At 44.1% G+C, this 21,568-nt stretch overlaps 1 long non-coding RNA gene across 1 annotated transcript; it reads left to right on the top strand.

Moving 5' to 3' along the window:
• Positions 1 to 1,085: 1,085 nt before the first annotated feature.
• On the top strand, positions 1,086 to 15,677 carry LOC106146774. Its single transcript, XR_001231336.1, has 4 exons — positions 1,086 to 1,720; positions 3,739 to 4,213; positions 11,069 to 11,118; positions 12,987 to 15,677. It is a non-coding gene; the product is annotated as an uncharacterized LOC106146774 (long non-coding RNA).
• The last annotated feature ends 5,891 nt before the right edge of the window (positions 15,678 to 21,568 follow it).

The following is a 21,568-nucleotide window of genomic DNA, read 5'->3' as shown; positions in this document are numbered from 1 at the left end:
GCCTATAAAGAGATCCCAAAGAGGTAACTGTATTAAACAAATGTATGCCTCACCTTTCTGAATGCAGCTTAGAGTGATGTTAATCTAACATAAAACATGGTATTGTGTTCCACAGCAGTTATTGAAGTGAAACTGGAGCTGAGGTTAATTGGTAACTGACACAGTCTACTTTTCGGCTGTTCATCATCCATATGTGCCCTTCTGCACATATTTGAATTTCTTCGTAATAATTAAATCTGTGTTACAATTGAAGAAGATAAAAAGGTTCTCACCCTTTCCCCAATGCGAGCAGACGCATACTCCCACTACTGGTAGTCATTGTACTGCCATATCAGGCCATAGTAATTACTCTTTCAGCATAGTTATAATCTCAGTGAATATTTTGTTACTGGAAACCAAAATTATGTATTTAATCTCTAGTGATATATAGTATGTAAAAGTAAGGAGATAGGAGGTGTGTGTGTGTGTGTATAAGGAAATTATACAAAACTTTTTTTTGAGACAAGGTCTTCCTGTGTAGTCCAGGCTAGTTTTGAACTCACTGTTTAGCCCAGCTGGGCCTTGAATGTGCAGGAATCCTCCTGCCTCAGCCTCCTAAGTACTGGGATCATAGACATGCACCATGCTTGGCCCATAAAAATGTACAAAACGTTTACATTTCTTACTACTGTGATTATTCTTTGAGGTTATAATGGATTATTTGTGACTTATTTCCTCAACAATTGTTTCTCTTTTTCTTTTGCTGTCTGCTATTCTGTGTTCATGTATCTGTTTAAGTGACTCAAAACTACACTCCCCAAAGGTCTATTCTTCCATTATCCTACCTTTTTCAATTTTTCAATTAACTTTTTATGTGCAGCAGAGAGGTACTATTTGGAAGTTCTAGACTTCATCTTTCTTGCCTCAAGTACTGCTGGGAGCCACTGGAGCTGGATATTGGTCATATGTGTGAGGACAGGGCAGAGCCAAAGTGCCTGAGGCAGTCAAGCTACCTCAGTATTGAAAAAGGCATCTTGCCTGGACAATTACAGTCATTTGTTGCTAGGCAACATTATCTCTCCTCTGATACTAACTTTGTAAGTGTATAAAATAAATGCCCCTATTGTCTCTTGTCTTTATTTTCTAAATCCTCTCCCAGTTTACCACTGAGTCCCACATAGTACTGATGGGTTTCTTCTCTCATTATAATTCCTTTAGAGTCGCTGTGGCACCACCTACTGGAGGCTATGTGCCATGGCCAATATGGCACTGGCCACTACAGGCCATGTGCTAAGCCCCACCCTTCTTCATCTGAGTTGAATTACGACTTCCTACTCCCCTTTATAGTGTCCTGTTTCATTTTCCCACACTCCCATCCAATGCTGGCATGCCACGTCAGCTGGTCCACCCCCTAAGCCCTGTCTCCAGCCTGGTCATATTTAACCATCGTTCTCCCAGCCAGGCCCCTCAGAAGCTCCATGACCTCCTTATTCCTCCCATCTGTGGTTTTCTTGGTGCCTGCAATAAAGGCATTTTATTGTTTTATTACTTTCTACTCCCTCCGAAATCTATCATTTATGGTGACTCAGACGGTGGGGGGTGTGAGGCCTCATGAAGGGAAGGGACTTTCCCTCCCTTGGCTTGAGGCTCCCCCCTCCTGGCCAACGAGCCCTTTTTCCTTTGTCTGGATATTTACTGTTGCCAGCCTGCATCCAATACCGGCTTGCTCCAGTTCTCACAGGTGAGCTTCCTTCCATTCTGGGAGTTCCTGTTTCAGTTTCTTCCTTTGCTAGAAATCGTAGGCCTATGTCAGAACTCCCTTCCAGGACTACTGTGTCCTTTCCATTCTACAGAACACCCTTCTTCTGCCTTCTCAGTGATGACTGGGAGGGTAGATTTGGGCATTTTCTCCTCTCTCACATCTCAGAAGGGGTGACGACCCTTTCAGGGATCTCAAGACCAGCTGCTTCAGCCTCCAGATTGCCTTTGATTTGGTCATAAAATGGGAAATGCTAATTCCCACCCTCCAAAACATACTCCTCTCAGTTGTCTCCTGTCCAATTTAAATGCTTTGGGACTCAGAGACACCCTTAGACCAAAACAATTGATCTTTTATTGCCAGACAGCCTGGCCTCATTACAAACTAGAGAATGAGAGCCAGTGGCCTTAAGATGGCACTTTTGATCTTAATATTCTCAGAGATCTAGGCAATTTCTGCTTTTGCAACCATAAATGGAAGGAATTACCATATGTTCATGCCTTTATTGCTCTTAGGGTGAGTTCTCCCCTTCAGGCATGTGGGACTACTCAAATTTGCTTGGCCCATTCCACACCACCAGAATCCTCTCCTAAAACCTCTCCTAACCCTCTTGATGATGTTCCTCCTGCCTTCACTCCCCCTCCACCATATCTTCAGTCTCTACAAGCTGACTCTTTACCCTCTTCCTCCAAACCTGATCCTAATCAGCCAGATGACCAAACCTCCTCACCCCAGCCAACTCAGCCTGCAGCCCAATCCCCTTCTCTCTACCCTTGTTTACCTACTTCTGAGCCTTCTCCATCTCCCAAACCTGCTGTTTGCCTAGCCCCTACTTTCCATACACCATCCTGCCACCCTGCTCTTTCTCCCTCCGCCCCTCCGCCCTCACCCCCGCCCTCAGGCCCATGCACTCTACCACACACTGGGTCTCATTCTCCTCCTCCATAATCAGTGGACCAGTCTCCACCCTCTCCAGACACAATGTCTATCTCATCTCAAGGTTCCTCCTCTCCTTCTTCTTCCCTTCCCCTGTCACCTTCCTCCCCTCTGGCCCACCACACCGGATCTAAGGAGACACATAATAAAAGGTTACAAGATGGTGACCATCAGCCACATAGTCACCAGTGGCCATCTTCTGATCAGCCACATGGTCACCAGTGGCCCTTTTGCTCTAAGTCACATGGTCACCAGTGGCCATCTTGCCATGAGTCACATGATCACCCATGGCCATCTTGCTGCAGGTCGCATCACCACCCTCCACCATCTTGCCCTGACTCCTTGCTGCCCCCCCGACTCCACTCACCCTTCACCACCTCTTATTCATCTCAACCTCAACTTTTATGCCCCCTTCAGGAATAGGCCAGCTCTGAAGGACTAATTCATATCCACATTCCTTTTACCCTCTCTGACCTTTCACAAATCTCTTATAAATTGGAGGCTTTTGCAGCTGATCCACACAGATATATTTTGAAATTAGAGTTTGTCACCAGTTCTTATGATTTACATTATAAAGATCTTTTTACCATTCTCAACTCCACTCTTTCTCCTCAGCAAAGAAAAGAGTTATGGGAAGCAGCTCAGGAGGAGGCTAACATTAAGCACCGAGCTAATCCTGATTATCCTGATGGAGCTGCTGTGGTGCCATTTATGGATCCCTATTGGGACTATGAGGGGTCTTAAGGCTCCCATAAGGTCAAAATAATGATCAGTTGTATTATAGTGGGCCTTAAAAAGATCTCGCATAAGCCTGTTAACTATAATAAACTTGTGGAGCAGACTCAGAGAGACAATAAAAATCCTGCTGAGTTTCTGGCTTATCTCACTGAGACTCTAAGTCAGTTTACTGACATAGATCCACAGTCAAATTCGGGGATAGTACTTGTTAATTCTCACTTTATCTCACAGTTGGCCCCAGATATTCGAGCTAAATTTAAAAAGTCTGAGCTCAGCCCTCAGTCCTCACAGAAAGAACTCTTAACCTTGGTCTTTCGTGTTTTCAGTAACAGAGAGGAACAATGGAAACTAGATAAACAGGCTAGCAGACTGGCAGTTGCTAAGGCAGATGCCCAATATCAACATGAGCTTCTAGTAATGGCACTCGGGGTTCCTAAAGTAGACACGCCTAAACAGGTAGATGCCAAACAAGGCGGTGCCAGCAACAATGCCCGAGCCCCTCCTGGACCATGCTTCAGATACAGCAATGAAGGACACTGGGCATGAGCCTGCCCCAATCCGAGACCACCCAAGAAGCCTTGTCCCATCTGCAACCTCGAGGGCCACTGGAAATGCGACTGCCCTGCCCACCAGAGAGTGGGTAAGTCATCCATCTCCCTACCCTCACAGGACAACCTGTCACCACGGGACTCTGATTGCTGATCTTCCTGGGCATCACCGCTGAAGATTGATGGGGCTCAGGCTCCATGGCCCCCATTAAGGTATCCTACTTGGAGCCCTGAGTCTTGCTGGAAGTCTCAGGTAAGACACTCTCTTGTCTTGTTGACATGGGGACCACATATAGTGTTCTTCCTGAGTTTTTAGGTCAGTGTATTAGATCCAGAGTCTCTATAGTAGGGGTTGATGGCCGACCAAAACAGCCCTAATAAACAGGGCCCACCCCCTGCAGGTTCCAATCTCTTTTTTTCACTCTTAGTTTTTTGGTGATACCAACATGTCCCACACCTCTAGTGTGCAGGGATATCCTCCAAAAGCTTAACTTTACCTTCTCCCTCCCTGCAGCTCTCATTCTCCAAACGCCAGCACCGCACACAGCCAGTCCCGTTTACTTGTAGATCCCAAAGTCTGGGACACTTCCAGCCCTACCCTTCTACCCATGCTGTCCCAGTTCGCATCCATATCAGAGATCTATCAGCCTTTCCTTGCATTCCCCAATACCCAATAGCCCCCAAACATCAATGCGGACTTAAACCCATACTCCAGGGTCTCCTTGCTAATGGCTTTCTTAAAGCCACCCACTCACCCTACAATACTCCTATCCTCCTGGTAATCAAACCCAATGGCACTTATCATTTAGTTCAAGATCTCAGGGTTATTAATAATGTGGTCACACCTTTTCATCCTGTAGTGCCTAGCCCCTACACCATGCTTTCCCATATTCCCCCTTCCACAACTTACTTTATGGTTCTAGACCTCCAAGATGCCTTCTTCACTATGCCCCTGCACCCAGATTGCCAAAACCTCTTTGCCTTTACGTGGACAGACCCAGATACTCTTTGATCTCTATAACTCACGTGGACAGTATTACCTCAGGGATTCAGAGATAGTCCTCACTTCTTTAGTCAAGCCCCTAGCTACAGACCTAGGGGCCCTTAACCTCAAACCCAGCACTCTGCTCCAATACATAGATGACCTCCTTCTCTGTTCCCCTTCCTATGCCATGAACATAGGCATAGAAAGAGAACACACAGCTACTCTCCTCAATTTTTTGTCAAACCAAGGATATAGAGTCTCCCCAGCCAAAGCCCAAATAGCCTCTCCAAAGGTCTAATATTTGGGGCTCACCCTTACTCCCACCACCGGTTCCATTACCACAGATTGTAAGGCTCTCCTTTGTGACCTCCAGGTCCCAACTACAAAACAACAAATCCTCTCTTTCCTTGGTTTAGCAAACTTTTTTTTTGTCTTTGGATTCCTAACTTTGCCTCTCTTGCTCAGCCTCTCTATAAGGCATCCAAAGGCTCCTTGTCTGAACCTCTTGACTCTACCAAACCTATACAAAGCTCTTTCCGTGGGCTACAGGAGGCTCTTTTGAGATCCCTAGCTCTCGCTTTACCTGACCCAACCCAGCCCTTCATTCTGTACACTTCCCCTCAGGGTCATAATACAGTGGGAGTCTTAGGACATAAAAGGGGACCTTCATTCCAGGCAGTGGTATATCTCTCAAAACAGATAACACAGTACAAGGATGTGCTTGCTGTCTTTGGGCTGCAACAGTCATACTGACACAAGAGGCAAAGAAGTTCACCTTAAGACAGTCCATCACAGTACATTCACCACATGACCTTAATGAGCTCATCTTACACAAGACACTTCCGGGTTTAATGACTCCCTTCTGCTTACAGGAAGTTCATCTGATACTCATGCACGACCCTTCCATTACTATAGTTGCTAGTGGACCCCTCAACCCAGCCGCTTTACTCCCCACCCTTGATGAACTTCCACAACATAATTGTGTTGAGGTCTTACAGATGACACCAACTTCCTTTCCTCATATCAGCAGCACTCCTCTCCCCACAGTCTCCAACACATGGTTCATACATGGCAGCTCAACAAACACAGACACTAAGAGGAGAGCAGGATATGCCATTGTTGATGGGTCAACAGTGATAGAGGCAAAACCACTGCCACCGGGGACATCCTCGCAAAAGGCAGAACTCATAGCCCTTACACGTGCACTCACTCTAGCCAAAGATAAGACTATAAATATTTATACTCCAAATACATGTTCAGCATTCTCCATTCTCATGCAACAATTTGGCAAGAAAGGGGATTTATTAATGGTGAGGGCACCCCTATTACCAATGCACCTGTCATCCTCAAACTTTTAGAAGCAGCACAGCTCCCAAAACAAGCAGCTGTCATCCACTGCAGGGGACATCAGACTCCCACAGACTTTGTTGCCCAGGGAAATATATTTGCTGACACACAGGCTAAGTTGTCTGCTCAACAGCTGTATCCTTCCTGTCTTCTCCCCCTTATTCCAAAAGCCATGCCCTTACCTCAGTATTTGCCACAGCAATTACGCTTACTCCAAAAACCTGATTATCATCAAAACACACAAGGATGGATCTACCAGGGGCCCAAACTTCTTCTCCCAGACCAATAGGCACAGACCATCATCACTGACCTACACAACTTCTTCCATGTTGGTACTCGGGCCTTATATAAACTCCTAACTCCCATCACCACACATCCTACCGTGAAGGCCATCACTCGCCAGGTCACTCAAAACTGTCAGCTCTGTGCTAAAACTTCCCCTCAGGGACACTTGCCACCCGCTTCTTTCCCAACTCACCAGCTCTGAGGGAAAACACCAGGTGAAGACTGGCAGGTTGACTTCACACACATGCCCTGCTACAAAACCTATAGGTATCTTCTCACCTTTGTACATTTTCTGGGTAGATAGAGGCATTTCCCAACACACGAGAAACTGCTGATGTAGTTTCCCAGGCCCTTATACAGGACATCATTCCCAGGTTTGGACTACCCCAGACTATCCACTCAGATAATGGTCCAGCATTTATCTCACAGATTACTCAACAGGTCTTTTCTATCCTCAACATTACTTGGTGCTTACACATACCATATTATCCACAATCCTCAGGCAAGGTAGAAAAGGCAAATGGACTTCTAAAGACTCACCTTACCAAGCTAATCTTAAAATTACACCTGCCTTGGCCCAGTTTCTCCCCGTAGCATTAACTAAGCTCAGGGCACTTCCTAGAGCACTCAGTTTCCCGAATCCTTTTGAGCTCATGTATGGTAGGCCATTTTTGCTTCATTACTTCCCAACTCCTGACAGCTTACCCCCTATTGCTGACTATATCCCAATTCTATCTTTCCTTTGATACCTGTTGCATCAACATGCTGACCTCTGTCTTCCACAACAAGTGGATGGCACACAGCCAGAGCCACCTATAACCCCCGGAGACTTAATATTCCTTAAAATTTCTAAGCCTACAAGACTACAACCAAGATGGGGTGGCCCCCACTTGGTGGTGCTCACAACTCCCACAGCTATCAAGGTCGCTGGCCTTCCATCTTGGTTCCACATCACCCAGGCAAAGAGGTGCCCTAGCAACCCGGTCACTCCAGGCTCCAAACCTTCAACACCAGAGTGGTCATCACAACTTTTGTCTCCTACCTATCTAAACTCACTAACACCTCCAGTAAGTTACCAAGGTAACCAATGTACTGTTACCCTCTCCTGCTCTTGGTTCTTTACCTACTACTCATTTTAGTGCTTGCTGTCGGACCGTGGACTGTTTGCCCAAGTGACTTTCAGGCACTATAAGCTAGCCGTTGTCCTCCTATACTTGATAATGGCCTTTGGGATCTCCATCCTCCTCTGTCTACCTCAGGCCTCACAAATATGATTCTGTCTCCAAGCCTCACACTACTCCTAACATTTTCCGTCTCCACTACACAAACACAACCTACCTACGCCATTACTCTCTTGCTATCTGACCAAGGGATAGTAGGTTCTCGCAATTTTACCCCTTCAAATCCCAAGGTTATCTTTCATGTTCCATACTTTCAAATGGTGCCCATTCAACATACCTGGGAAGCAGACAAGGGGATTCTAACCAATGGGCGACTGGACACACCTGGGTCCAGACACCAACAAACTTATGTGCTGGCCCCAAGGGACCATGTTGCCATCTGCATAGCTTATACATCATTCCTTGGCCTGCCACTTTTCGCCGGAGGCAATGTGTTGATACCAGCATTTTCTATCTTGACACTCTGGGTTGTGAGACCATAGATATAAGTTCAGGGGGACAAATACTAAAAGATGCAGATCCCCTCATCTCAGTCTGGTTTGTGAACTGGGGTGATAAGGTCAGGAGGGTAACATTTTCAATCCCTGATGCATTACATCCCCAACTTCTCCTGGGTAAGACATGGGGCCTCTCCTTTGATAATCATGGCAAAAACAGGCGTGGCAACTTTTAACCCTAAAAACCCAGCTGGTGATCCCACTTTCAGTAATAGATGTTCCAGCTTACACTTCCCTGGTCCTACAATCTCAGGACACTCCTCCTATTCCACAGCTTCTTTCACATACCTACGGCATGCTCTCACATTCCTCCAACCTCACAGAATGTTGGCTCTGTGTCCCTTATTGGCAGGACCTATACATGACAGCTCCTGCACACTGAAATTCCTCACACCTGTCCTTTCTGCATAATCCAGCCATAGTAGGCTCACTGCGGATCTATCGCTCTCAACAGTGGCCAGTTAACCTCACCTACCTGATCTCTCAGGTCAAAAATACCTCTTTACAGCTAAATGACCTACCTCACTGTGCACGCTATGTTACACACACAAGACAGGGCTATCTGTCCACCAAAGAGATGGTTTATAGGATGCAAAAAGGGAGCATACACTTGTCTCTCTCCAAGGTGGACAGATCATGCACACTGGCCCTCTTAGTCCCTGCCCTAACAATAAATTCTCAAGATACCAAAAAAATCACTCCTATCCCAATCTCCAGATATTCACCTAAACCACAAAACTAGGGTTGTTCATGCCCCCATCCTTATAGGAACAAGCATTTTTGCAGTATTAGGAGTAGCCATGAGAGCGGGAGGAATAGGTATGGGCATACACGCTCGATAGCTATACCACCAGCTCTCCCTAGAACTTCATCAAAGGATAGATGATATTACACCTGCCATATGTTCACTTCAAAATCAGGTTAATAGTCTTGCAGCAGTCACTCTCCAAAATCGACATGCCCTTGATATCCTGACAGCTGAGAGAGGAGGCACCTGTGCTATGTTGGGTGAAGAATGTTGCTACTTTGTAAATGAATCTGGGATTGTTATGGACAAGGTAAAAAATCTTCACACCTGGCTTGAGCATAAATGCTCAGAGCTAAAAAACTATCTCTCCCTCCCTACACCATGGTCCTGGTGGAATGACACATTTGGGTCATGGGCACTGTTCTTGCTACCTCTTCTGGGCCCTATAATCATGATAATAACCTGTTTATTTGTAGGGCCCTGCATTTTTAAGCTTTTGTCTAGTTTTATTTAATCCAGGCTTCATGCAATCACAGCCAACGAACTCGTCACTTTGGCAGACATCCCCAACAGTGACATTCACGTAGGCCACACCCCTCGTCCCCTCACCCCCTATCATGGCCACACCCTTATTCAGCAGGAAGCAGTGTAAGAGGAGTCATCACCCCCTATAACCAAAAAGATGGGGATGATGGGTTTCTTCGCTCATTATAATTCCTTTAGAGTCACTGTGGCACCACCTACTGGAGGCTATGTGCCATGGCCAGTATGGCACTGTCCACTAGAGGCTATGTGCTAAGCCCCACCCTTCTTCATCTGAGTTGAATTAAGACTTCCTACTCCCCTTTGTAGTGTCCTCTTTCATTTTCCCACACTCCCACCCAATGCTAGCATGCCACGTCAGCTGGTCCACCCCCTAAACCCCGCCTCCAGCCTGGCCATATTTAACTATCGTTCTCCCAGCCAGGCCCCTCAGAAGCTCCACCACCTCCTCATTCCTCCCATCTGTGGTTTTCTTGGTGCCTGCAATAAAGGCATTTTATTGTTTTATTACTTTCTGCGCTGACCGAAACCTGTCAAGTACCACATTTTGCCTTCAGTAATTGGGTTAATTAGTTCATCCTGTAGGCCCTCCCCCAACTTTTTCTGTTGTTTTAGAGACCCAAAATTGCCAGGTGGCAATCTCATCTTCCATGTATTGGAACTGTTAATTGCTGTCTGGAAGAGCATTTCTTACTAGAGACCAAGATCTCCAAACTTGGAGAAATCTAAATCACTGCCATTGGAAGCAGTTTCTTCAGTGAACCAGTTTCACCTTCATCTATCTTTGAATCTGGTTTTTTGGCTTAGGAGTGTTGGGAGCCGCTGGAGATGGAAATTGGTCATATGTGTGAGGGCAGGACAGAGCCAGAGTGCCTCAAACAGTCGAGATACCTTAGTCTTGAGAAAGACATCCTGCCTGGACAATTACAGTTGTTAGTCGCTAGGCAACAGTACCTCTTGTGACACTAACTTTGCCAGAGTATAAATAAACGGCCCTACTGTTGAAGTTAGGTCCTCTCGCCAATCAGATAAGAGGTCACCTCCACTTGACAATCATTAGTCCCTTGTCCCTTCTGAGGGCTGCACCACCACTGATCTAATTACTTTGCACTAGGCCCCAGTTCCATCATCTAAAGCAGGACTAAGCCTCCAGCACATGAACCTTTTGGGGACAAAACATAAAAACCATAGCATTATATCCCAAGGTAAATGCAATCTCACTTTGGAAAATGCCTTCATTCCCTTGCCTACAGTCCCAAAGTCGTTTCAATCTAGTAGTTTTCGGAATGTTCTAGGGTCAACAGTATCACTGCTACTCTTAGAAATGTACATTCTGGGCTGAGAATGTAGCTCAGTGGCATAGGCTTGCTAAGCACGCATGAGACCTTGCAGTTGAACCCCAGCAACACACACATACATATAATCCCCAAAGTAAATGGCTATTAAATAGAAAAATAATGTTCTGAGACTCTTCCTTTGACATACTAAGTCTCAATATCTCCTTTTGGGTCCTGTTTAACAGGTCTTTCTGATGAATTTTTATCCACTCTGAAGTTGAGAAACAATGGTGTAGTAAGTATACCCTGAGAATGAAAATCTCACATGGACTGCCATTTCCTAGTTCACAAAAAGTCTTTATGCTTTTTAAACGTGTATTTCAGCCAGTACGTGCATGTCAGGGTTTAGAATTAACTTACCTCTTTAGAGCAAAGAAAGCAGGGGTATTTTGATCTGTTTAGACATGGTTTCACTGCTTTAGTTAGAAATATTTTTAAGCCTGGATTGTGGTAGTCCTAACTACTTGAGAGGCTGAGATAGCAGGATTGCAAGTTCAAGCCTCAGCTGGGTAACTTAGTGACTTAGTGAGACCTGCCTCAAAATAAAAAAAAAGACCGAGGATATAGCTCAGTGTAAAAGCCCTAGCACTACCAGAAACAAACAAAAAAAGGCTTTCCAAAAACCTTGATATAAATTGAAAATGAAGATTGTGATACTAATACTGGTACAGAAAAAATATTGTGATCTAATACTAAACTGACATAGATTTCTAATGGAATTTACTGTTTATGAAACATGAAATGTCAAATCAGTAAGTTAAATACCAAAACCGCCATGGAGGCCGTCAGTCCAACCCATCTGGCAATATGGCACACAGATGCAAAATAAAGACAAAGTTCTGCAGCTAGGAGCTCTGGGATGAACAGTATTCTCTGCAGAACAAAAAGACACGAGTCCAAAAGCTCATGGCTTTTACTGGTATCAATCAGGGAGGTGGGTGGGGTTTGTGCCAGAGTGCTAGGGAAGAGAAACTTTGTAGGCATTGGCTGAAAGGAGAAACAGAGCCATTTTGTACCAGGCACAAAGGTCCTCCAGTTAGCAACACAACAGATAGTTTGATGTATGGAAGACTGACACTTTTATTGTCAGGAAGGTATAATTCTTTCTGAGTCCAGGGGCCTCGGCTGAGATGTTATTGCATGTTTTAGCCTGGAATCTCACAGGCTTTTGTTCGAGCCTCCATTCTAGTGGGGAGTGCAATTCTCGCCTAGACTTGGGCCAATTAATAGAACAACTGGTTCAATATAGCCAGCTCTGCATATCTCACTGAATACGGCTGAAGTAAATGTCAGGGAAAGATGGAGGCAAGGGGCTTCATTTTTCAGGGGAATGCAGCTTGGCTGCCTCCCAGCCAAAGACAGTTTATCAATATCAAGTGGTGCCACAGTAATTGGCCATCTTTCCGAAGGAAAAAAAAATAAGATCTACTATCACAAACAAACATTGGCAACGAACAAACATGTTTGGCAAAACATTCCGTGAAGCTGAAAAATATAAATGTTTAAATATTGGGTCTGTATGCCCAGCTACTTGGGATGGAGACTTTTTAACGCAAGGCAGAAAACCCAGAAATTACTGAATACAAATCCCTTTGGCTAACAAATATTTTGTGCAGCTAAAGATGAAAAACGAATACCAAAATATGAATACACATTCATACACATTTGATAATGCACATGAATAATTTTAATAAAAGTCATAAATCAATGTTTAAAGTAACTTTAATAATTGCATGAAGACCAGCCACCAAAAACTACAGCAGAAGTGATTACCAGAGAAACGTCATAGAAACATTCTAGCCTAAGTGCAGAATGTCTAGTGTCAGTGTTATTTGACAAGGGAGAATGGAGTCAGGCTGGTGGTGCAAGCCTGAAATCCCAGCACTCTGGGAGGCTGAGCCAGGAGGAGCTTGAGTTCCAGCCAAGCATGGGCAACTCTGTCTCAAAAAAAAAAAAAGGCTAAGGCTAAGGCTAAGGATTGATCCCAGTGTAAATTCCCTGGGATCAATGCCCAGTACCAGAATGGGGGTAGGGAGTAGAATGGGAGGCTCTGAATTTAAGGTAAAATCCAAGAAATAAAACTGATTTTATTTTTTAAACCAGGGGCTTGGTGCATGGTGGGCAAGTACTCTACCACTTAGCCACAAAAATACATTTTGAAGAAGAAAGAAAAATTCAAATTTACAGAAAATATCAGTACAACGGAAACACAAAAGAATCAACTACAGTGGATCCTCAAGTTACAACCGGCCTGACATACAAACAACTTGGACTATGACTAGAATTTTAGTTTTAACTTACTCCCAAAGTCTTGAGTTATGACACAGATGTACTTCCTGACTGTCTCAGATACAGATTTAACCCTTAAAGACTTCTAGAGGGAACATTACAATATCCGTTCCTGTATGAGGTTAATTGAGAAATCCGGGGCCAATATCTTTCTAAGGACACTGAGATTTGCCCGTGTCAGGAGACTTTTTTTTTGTACTGGGAATCGAACTCAGGACCTTGTGCTTGCCAGGCAGGCGCTGTGCCACTGAGCTATAGTCCCCGCCCAGGAAGAGGCTTTGAAGGCTGTGGAGCGCAGCCTGAGCCTTCACTTGACAACTTGACCAGCTAAAGTGTTCACCGTATTTAGAGTTTAGCAGTGTCCAGGTAAATAAATAGAAATAAGGGGAAATGAAGACCTAAAGAATGGATTCATTGATGGACTGATTGGAAGAGATCACGCCATGCCCTGGAAGCCTTGTTAATAAGAAAGAATCACTGTTAGGGCTTCAGGAAAGAGGAGGGAGTCAGGCAGAACAGCTTTTTTTGGCCCACGTCCGCGTGGGCGAGCTCCCAGCTCCAGCCCCGCCCTTGGGAATGGGCCCCGCCCACAGGCTTGTCTCTAACCTCAACCTGCGCCTCTCAGGTCCTGTTTCTGCCTCAGGCCCCGGGTTGAGTCTACCCCGGGGACTAGATGCGCCCTGGAAGGAAGAAACTTTAATTTCACAGCTTGCAGGGGTCCAGAGCGCCTCGGGCCCAGCCGCGGAGCCCGGGGCCCCAGCGGGAGCGTGCGAGCGGAAGTGACGTCACGCCGGCACCCTCTCTTCCGGTCTGGTGGCCGGTTGTCAAATTCCTTCCTTCTCAGTGGTCGCTGCGCCCGTTGCATCTCTGCTGAGGCCGGATAGGGGCCTTGCCGGCGGCGGGAGGGGGCGGCGGGCGCCCGAGCGTGCCCAGGGCCGCCGCGCACCCCCGTGGGGGAGGCTGGGTCGCTCCGGCCGCGTCCTTCTTCGCCTGCAGGTCCCCGGCCCGCCGGCCGTCTCGGGGGTCGTCGCAAGGGCGCCTCAGGGGGTTTGCATCTGGCGACTCCCTTTGCAGAAGCCTCCAGAGCCGTCTGTGTGGTTTTATTTTCCAGAAGGTAAAGAATTTGAGACCGTCCTCGCGGAGCCGGCGTTGCGGGCTTCGGGCGACCTGTGTCCTGTGAGGGCGCGCGGCAGGCCCGGCTTTGGCTTTTCACGGCCTGTGTTTATTTCAGACACATTGCATGCAGGCAGAAAGCCACCTTTCGTAAGTGTCTAGGATGTGCCTCTTTTGGTGGAGACTGCAAGCCATTCTGCCGAAGGAAAACAGTACTGTACTGTCCTGTTCTCTCCATCGGAAGTGCCTAGGCCTAGGCCTTCCCACCGAACTTCCAAACAGCGATCTGTGGGAAGGAAAGATGGGACTTTGTTCCATAACAGTGTTTTAATTTGTCATTTCCAAAAAAACCCCTTTTTTGGTGAGCTGTTTGAAAAAATGTAATTTTTGCAAAGCGCTGACTTGCTTATTAAGCATACTTGGTAACGCATCTCTTCAAATTAAAAATAATGTTCTGAATATAGAGCCTGTGTAAGAAAGTAAAAGTCTGCACATTGTTCCAGCATGTATTTTGGGGTTATTACGTTCTCGTACAATTGGAGGCTTATGTATTGTAGGTTGTTTTAGGTCTTTAAGTCTCTGACTCCTGTTTTTCGGTTCTGTTTTCATTGGAAAATTCACATATTCTGTGAGGAACTCATACATTCTGATTGTATTCTTCCAGAATGTTTAAATGTTTTCTCCATTTGTTATATTTTCGGAAAATTGATGGGTGCCTGAGTTCCACCTGATGATGTTCTTAGGAGCTTGTGGAGAAAGCTAATGTGTAATTGAGAAAGTAAATATGTCATTATAAATTGATAAAAGCTTGCAAGATAGAAGACAGTGTTAGTTTCTTTTGTCTTTGGGGGAATATGTGAAGCTAAGACAAGAGTAATTAACCCAAGCCCAGAAAACAAAAACAATAGGGTGTAGGAGTCAGCCAGGCTGAAAGAAAAGGAAGAAAGGGAATAGGAGATGGTGAACACTTTCTATGGACTGGCAGTTTAAATTTGTGGAGGAGACAAAGGAGAGTGTGTTAGGGATTGTTCCTTGGTTTGATACTAGAGTCATTTTTTTATGTTTGGGGGAAAAAAGATGGAGAATGAATTTATTCTTCAGTATAGGACAGGAAAAGTGTGATATTGTACCAGGGCCCCTCCCAAAGGAATCCAGTGAGGGCCTTTTCAGAACAAAGAAAGGCCACATGACACAATTAGTTCCTCGATATGCATATGTAATTCTAGCAGAGCTCTGTAACATAGATTGTATCTAATCAGGCTGTAATATGTTAGTGTGTTACTATTTAAGGGAGACAAAGGCAGAAAAATTGTATAAAAGGCGAAACGCCCCCATGATCGGGGCACAGCCACTGAGGCCTGTGCCAGCACAAATAAAGTTTCTTCCTGGAAAGAAAAGTCTCGGTATGCCATCTTTCTATATGAGAATCCCACTACATTTCCTGTTCAAAAGATGTAAGTTGAGATAAAATAGGATAAAGCATGAATGTGTTTTAATTTTCACACATAGGAAATTAACTTCATAAACATAATTTTAGGTGAAATAATCTGGGCCCCAAAGAATGCCTGCCCTTCCCCAAGATAGGTGTTTAGTGATCAAATAATACATTTGTATTTATCTATTGATGCCTAACAAATTGAAAGTTTAAAATTGCACACATTTGTCTCATAGTTTCTTTGAATTAGGAATCCAGATATGGTTTGGGTGATAGGGTATCTGCTCAGGACTTTACTTGACTGTAATCAAGACACATTAGGCCCTAGTCTCGTGTAGCTTAACTGGGAAAGCTTACAAAGGGAGAAATCTGTTTCTGTATGCACTCAGACCAAGGACAAAATTCATTTCCTTGCAGCTACAGACTTTGTGGCTAGAAGCAGTTCTTGCCACATTGCCCCTTCTTTATGCTAGCTAGAGGAGTGTCAGAACCCGTGTCAAAATTTGCAGTTTTAGAAGTGGGCATGGTAGTTTCTGCCTACCATGTAATCTCAGCACTCAGGAGGTGGAGGCAGGAGGATCGCTATGAATTCAAGGCCAGCCTGGGCTACGTAGTGAGTTCAAGTCCGGCCTAGAATACATAGCAAAACCCTGTCTCAAACAAAACAGAAAACAAACAAAAAATAAAAGCAAACTTGAAATTTTATTTTGGGGACTATAAAGTGATAATTCAGTAAAGCATATGTAAAGACTATTGGTATTGTGTATGACCAAAAGGAAGCAGAGGTGGGCTAGTGGGGAAGGTGGGAGGAGGAGGGTAGAAGGCTTTTTGTAAGTAGATGGTCCTCTTAGGATGCAAAGGTTTTTATGTGGGGGAGGTGCTTCCTGTGGAAAATAATAATCTCCATTAATTTTAGTTACCTATACCAGATTTTCCTTTAGGTGTGGATATGTGGAGGTGTGCATTTGTTCAGAGAGTAAGTAGTATACCAGGCACGTGGCCTAAGCAGACAGTGAGTTTAGGAGGAAAAGCAAAACAATTCTGTGTTTGTTTTGTGTCAGAGACATCGCTGTATGGAGATCTAAGTGTGATGCAAGAATTTCCAACAGCAGGTTTCTGAGTTGAGGTTCTATTGTCTGAGGTGATGGCATACTTAATGGTGATATTTTGAGCCAGGATGGAATCACCTGGTGTGTGAGATTGAGGTATCCTTTTTAAGGAGGTACCCTTTGTAGTGGCTTTCTGAGTTGTAAACTGATGCAGTACAGCACCTGAGCCACTAGTGGTAGTAACACCGACAGTTAATAGAATGATGTTTAGCTGTACTTGAGAGAATTTTTTGTTTGTGGTATTACTTTGATTTTTTGGAGAAAGTTTAGAAATACTTAGGTTCTTTTAGTAGTGACTGAGGATTGACCTGGTAAATCTTTGCTTTGTGGTTTAAGTATATTTTGTGTATTTGTCAGGTGAGAGATTCCCAGAGGTGTTTTTTTTGTATTTTGTTTTCTTTAACCTTGAATGAGATAGATTTTAGGTAACGATTCAGTAACTTCTAATAAATGCAGAGATGAGGGCATTTGTTGACCAGGGCTTTTAGTGCTAAGATGCCTGCTTGAGGTTTCTTGGATCCTCCTGTCTGTTACTAGGGACATCCTCATGGCTGGAAAGCACCTACTCTTCACTAAACTCCATCATATACATAGTCTAGGAATTCCCATGATTGTTCAGTGAGTTAATCTCGGGGCTTTCCAGGTAGTCAAGGTGCCTAGAGGAGACACATATTCCTCTGTGGAATCTTGTGAGAGACTAAGGGCAGGGGAGTCATTGTCCCCTGCAGGTGGAATATACCCAGTGATCCCTATTAGGCTCAGTGATATGGGCTTTAGTGTCCATGCAAAACATATGGGTGGTATTTCCATGGGCCAGAGTATAGTGGAAGCTAGGTCATAGACTGTGGGTCTGTGAGGGCCTCTGCAATGGGCACATGAAGGCTCAAAGACTCCAGGAGATACTGAGAGTGATTCCCAGAGCCACTGCCTTAAAAGAGGAGTTTTTGTTACTTTTTTTCTTTTTTGAAGGTATTAACAGGAGGATCTGTTGGTTTTAGTTTGGGTGTAAAATTTGTAATGAGGAGTGTAGTCACAAGAACCTGAATGTACTGGATGGTATTGAAATTAGATGTCCTTCATTAGTGTCGTCAACTGAATCTTCTTGGAGAAGCATATTACCAGTGTAGTATCACATCTGTGTTCCTGTAGAAAGTGGCTGTCCCTAAGATCTTTTAAAAATGTATGATGACAGATCTTTTGGGTAGCTGGAAAAAGTATTGTGTTTCTTTGGAGGTGAAGCAGACTGTAGCTTAGAAGCTGGTGAAATAGGCACTCGCTGGGCATGGTGGTGCACACCTATACTCACAGCACTTTGGAGGCTGAGGCAGGAGAGTCACCGTGAGTCAAAACCAGCCTGGGCTGCATAATGAGCTCAAGGCTAGCCTGAAATACATAGCGAGACTCTGTCTCAAAAAAACAAAAACAAGGGGCCGGGGATATAGTTGGGGCCAGGGATATAGCTCAGTGGTACAAGTGCCTACCTGGCAAATGCAAGATCCTGAGTTCGAGTCCCGGTATCCACACACACATATACAAGCAAAAAAAAAAAAAAAAAATAGGCACTGAATACAACATGTTAACCATATTTACAAAGCCTAATATTTACTCCATGTTGGATGGATACAATCTATAATTTCAGTAATATTAGTTATGGGCCCTTGATGGATTGGCTCACCATATTAAGGTTGTGGGAATCCATAACAGGGTACTTCTGTTTTCAGATTTAAAAACAGAGAAAATGAAGCTGACAAATGTAAAATAATATAGTTACCCCTCGATGAACTGGATTTTACGTGTTTCAATCCTTGAAACCCTATTTTTACTTATATTGAGTCTTCTTAACTATTTTATTTGGGGATCCAAGGGTCCCATATTTCAAGCCTGTGTGTGGGTGCTAAAGTCTTATTTAATAATCATTATTTGTGTGTGTATGTGTGTGTGTGTGAGAGAGAGAGCGAGTGAGCAAGCGAGAGAGAGAGTTGGTACTGGGGATTGAACCCAGGGGTCTTCTCACTTAGCTATATCTCTAGCCCTTGTTTTTTTCTTTTTCTTTTTTGTTTGTTTCTTTGTTTTGAGACAGGATCTTGCTGTGTCACTAAGTTGCCCTGTCTGAACTTGAACTAGGATTCTTCTGTCTCAGTCTCCCTGAGTGCTGGGATTACAGGCATGTGCCACTAGGCCTGACTTATTTTGCTATTTCTTATGTTAAGAGTGTTAGAGCCCAAAGTGGAATTTCTAGTAAAATGGAAGCTATGGAAACTTTAAACAAGGACACAGTGTTGGGAGGCATACACCTATTGTTTTCTTTTGTATTTAGTTGTTTAAGATTTTAGGAGGGACAGTATTTAAATTTAGTGGGATTTTCAGGTATAAATATATTTTGAGCCTAAATATATACAATTTGAGCCTAAAATTGATCAAGCTGATTGTATTCTATTGTAATCTATTCTATTCTATGGTACATTTTAGCTAATGTGAAGTTAGAGTCTAGTTACCATTTTTCCGTGTCTGATGTCTTTATTTTAAAACCTCTAAGTAATCTGATCTGAGCAGCATTGTATTACATAATGGTGTTTGCTCCGAACTTAAAGCTTTAAAGTCCTTTCTTATTTTTTTTTCTTCCTTGGACTGGTAGCTCCCTAAAGCTGAAAGCCTCTTCCCTTTCTTTTTTTTCCTTTCCCTCACCCCTCATTCCCTCCCTTCTTTCCTTTCTTGGCTTAGACTTTGAGCTGCTTGAGGTGGTAGTGTTTTTAGCTTTTGTCCAGTTGATAAGAGATAAGAAGTGGAGGGAAGGATGGCCCCATACCTCTAGAAAGTCTTTTTCTCTTTGGGATATACAGACTTTCTTTTTCCTTTCCTTTTCTTTTTTTTTTTTTTTTTTTCTCTTTTTGAGACAGGGTCTCGCTGTGCATTTCAGGTTGGCCTTGAGCTCACTTTGTAGCCCAGGCTGGTCTCGAACTCACAACAATCCTCCTGCCTCAGCCTCCCAAGTGCTGGGATTATAGGTGTGTGCCACCATGCCCAGCTCTCTTTTTCCTTTTCAGTAAAATCTTTATAATGTCTTATATTTCCAGGTAACCAAAATATTTTCTCATCTCTCTTCTGAGTGGGGTTCCCTTATTTCCGGGGCAAATCAAGTATAACTTTCTGATCAGTAGCCTGGAAAGCTGCAGGCTGAATGGGCGACCTCATCTGCATTGTTGAGTGTGTCCTTGTGTCCTTGCACTTGGGACAAATCAGCAATTAGTTTTCCTCCTAAATGTCCTTCCTGAGAGTCCTCCAGTGCTGCTGCTTGTGGTCTGAGCTGCTGTGTCAGTGGCCATTTTTCTGCTATATTCCTTGCTACTGTTGCTTTCTTCTCCCAACCCTGTGGGTTATGGGAGACCTCATTCATGGTGGACTTGATGGTGATTCAGTGTGAGGAAGGAGGAGACTTTTGATCCCTGTCCCCCTAAGACACTTGAACGTGTTTTTAAGATCATTTGTAGTAACAAATCTGGTTGATGTGTTTGGGTCCTTTTATGTGCTGCTGCCTGTTGTCATGCTAAGTATTTCTTGCTTTAAATTATTACCAAGTAAAGAATTTGGCTGGGGATATAGCTCAGTGGCACAAGTGCCTGCCTGGCAAGCACAAGGTCCTGAGTTCGATTCCTGGTACAAAAAAAAATCAAAGATTTAAAAGACAAAATTGAGGACACTTGTTCTCCTTGGTGTTGACCTCAGCCCCTCTGGGATTGATTGGGACCCTCTGAGAGGCCACTGTCAGCCAGTGTGGACCCCCAGGAGCTTGTCAATTAAACATCCAAAGAAAGGAGAGAATTTCAGTTACCTAGAGATATATGTCATTTGGTTTATTTATTTTTTACTTTCTTTGTGGTTCTGGGGATGAAACTCAGGATCTAATGCACGGTAGGCAAGCACTCTACCACTGAGTTACACCCCTGTCCTATTTCTAATTGATTTATTTTAAATGTATGTACACAGATGTTACTTACGAATATTTTATTAAAACATAGGAATTGTATAAATTTATGGGATGCTGTTAGGGCTGGAGATGTTGCTCAGCGGTAGAGTGCTTGCCTGGCATCAGCGGAGGTGTTGGGTTCAATCCTCAGCACTAAAAATATTTCTATTTCTGTTTATGGGGTACGGTGTGATACTTCAGTATTTTTGCATAGAGTGTTCAGATAAGGAAAACTGGCATATCTTACCGCCTTAGACACCTATAATTTCTTTGTGTTGGGATTATTCACAATCCTCTCTATTTTGAAATATTCTGTTAATTCTTGTCAACCAGTTATCCTACTGTGCTATTGGAAATTCAAATGCATGCTGTAACAATCCATTTTAAAAGATTTTGTGTGTGAGAATAAAAAGGAGTTAGGAAAGAGGATTGTTGATCTCCTGTGGCAGGGCCCATCCCAGGGAGAGGTCACCCAGAGTCACAGGGCCCTTGCCACACTTTCCCCCTTATCAGCCAAAGACAGAAATTGAATCCTAGGCATCAAATGGCTAAAAGCCTAGAACAAAAAGGAAAAGTTGAGGAATGGACTGCACCTTTAGTGGCTTGCAGCTAATAGGAATGAAAAGAAACTTTAAACTTGAAGTACTGTGCAAATGCCAGACTGAACAAGCATTATGGTAGCCATATATTACTAATTTTAATATCAAACCCCTGAGTACCAGAGGAGGAAGTGTAGGACAATGGAATAGAATATATATGTGTGTGTGTGTATATA

Source organism: Chinchilla lanigera, unplaced genomic scaffold (genome assembly GCF_000276665.1).
Source record: "Chinchilla lanigera isolate Chin_1 unplaced genomic scaffold, ChiLan1.0 scaffold00094, whole genome shotgun sequence".
Lineage (NCBI taxonomy): Eukaryota > Metazoa > Chordata > Mammalia > Rodentia > Chinchillidae > Chinchilla > Chinchilla lanigera.
This window is presented reverse-complemented; position numbering and strand designations above follow the sequence as displayed.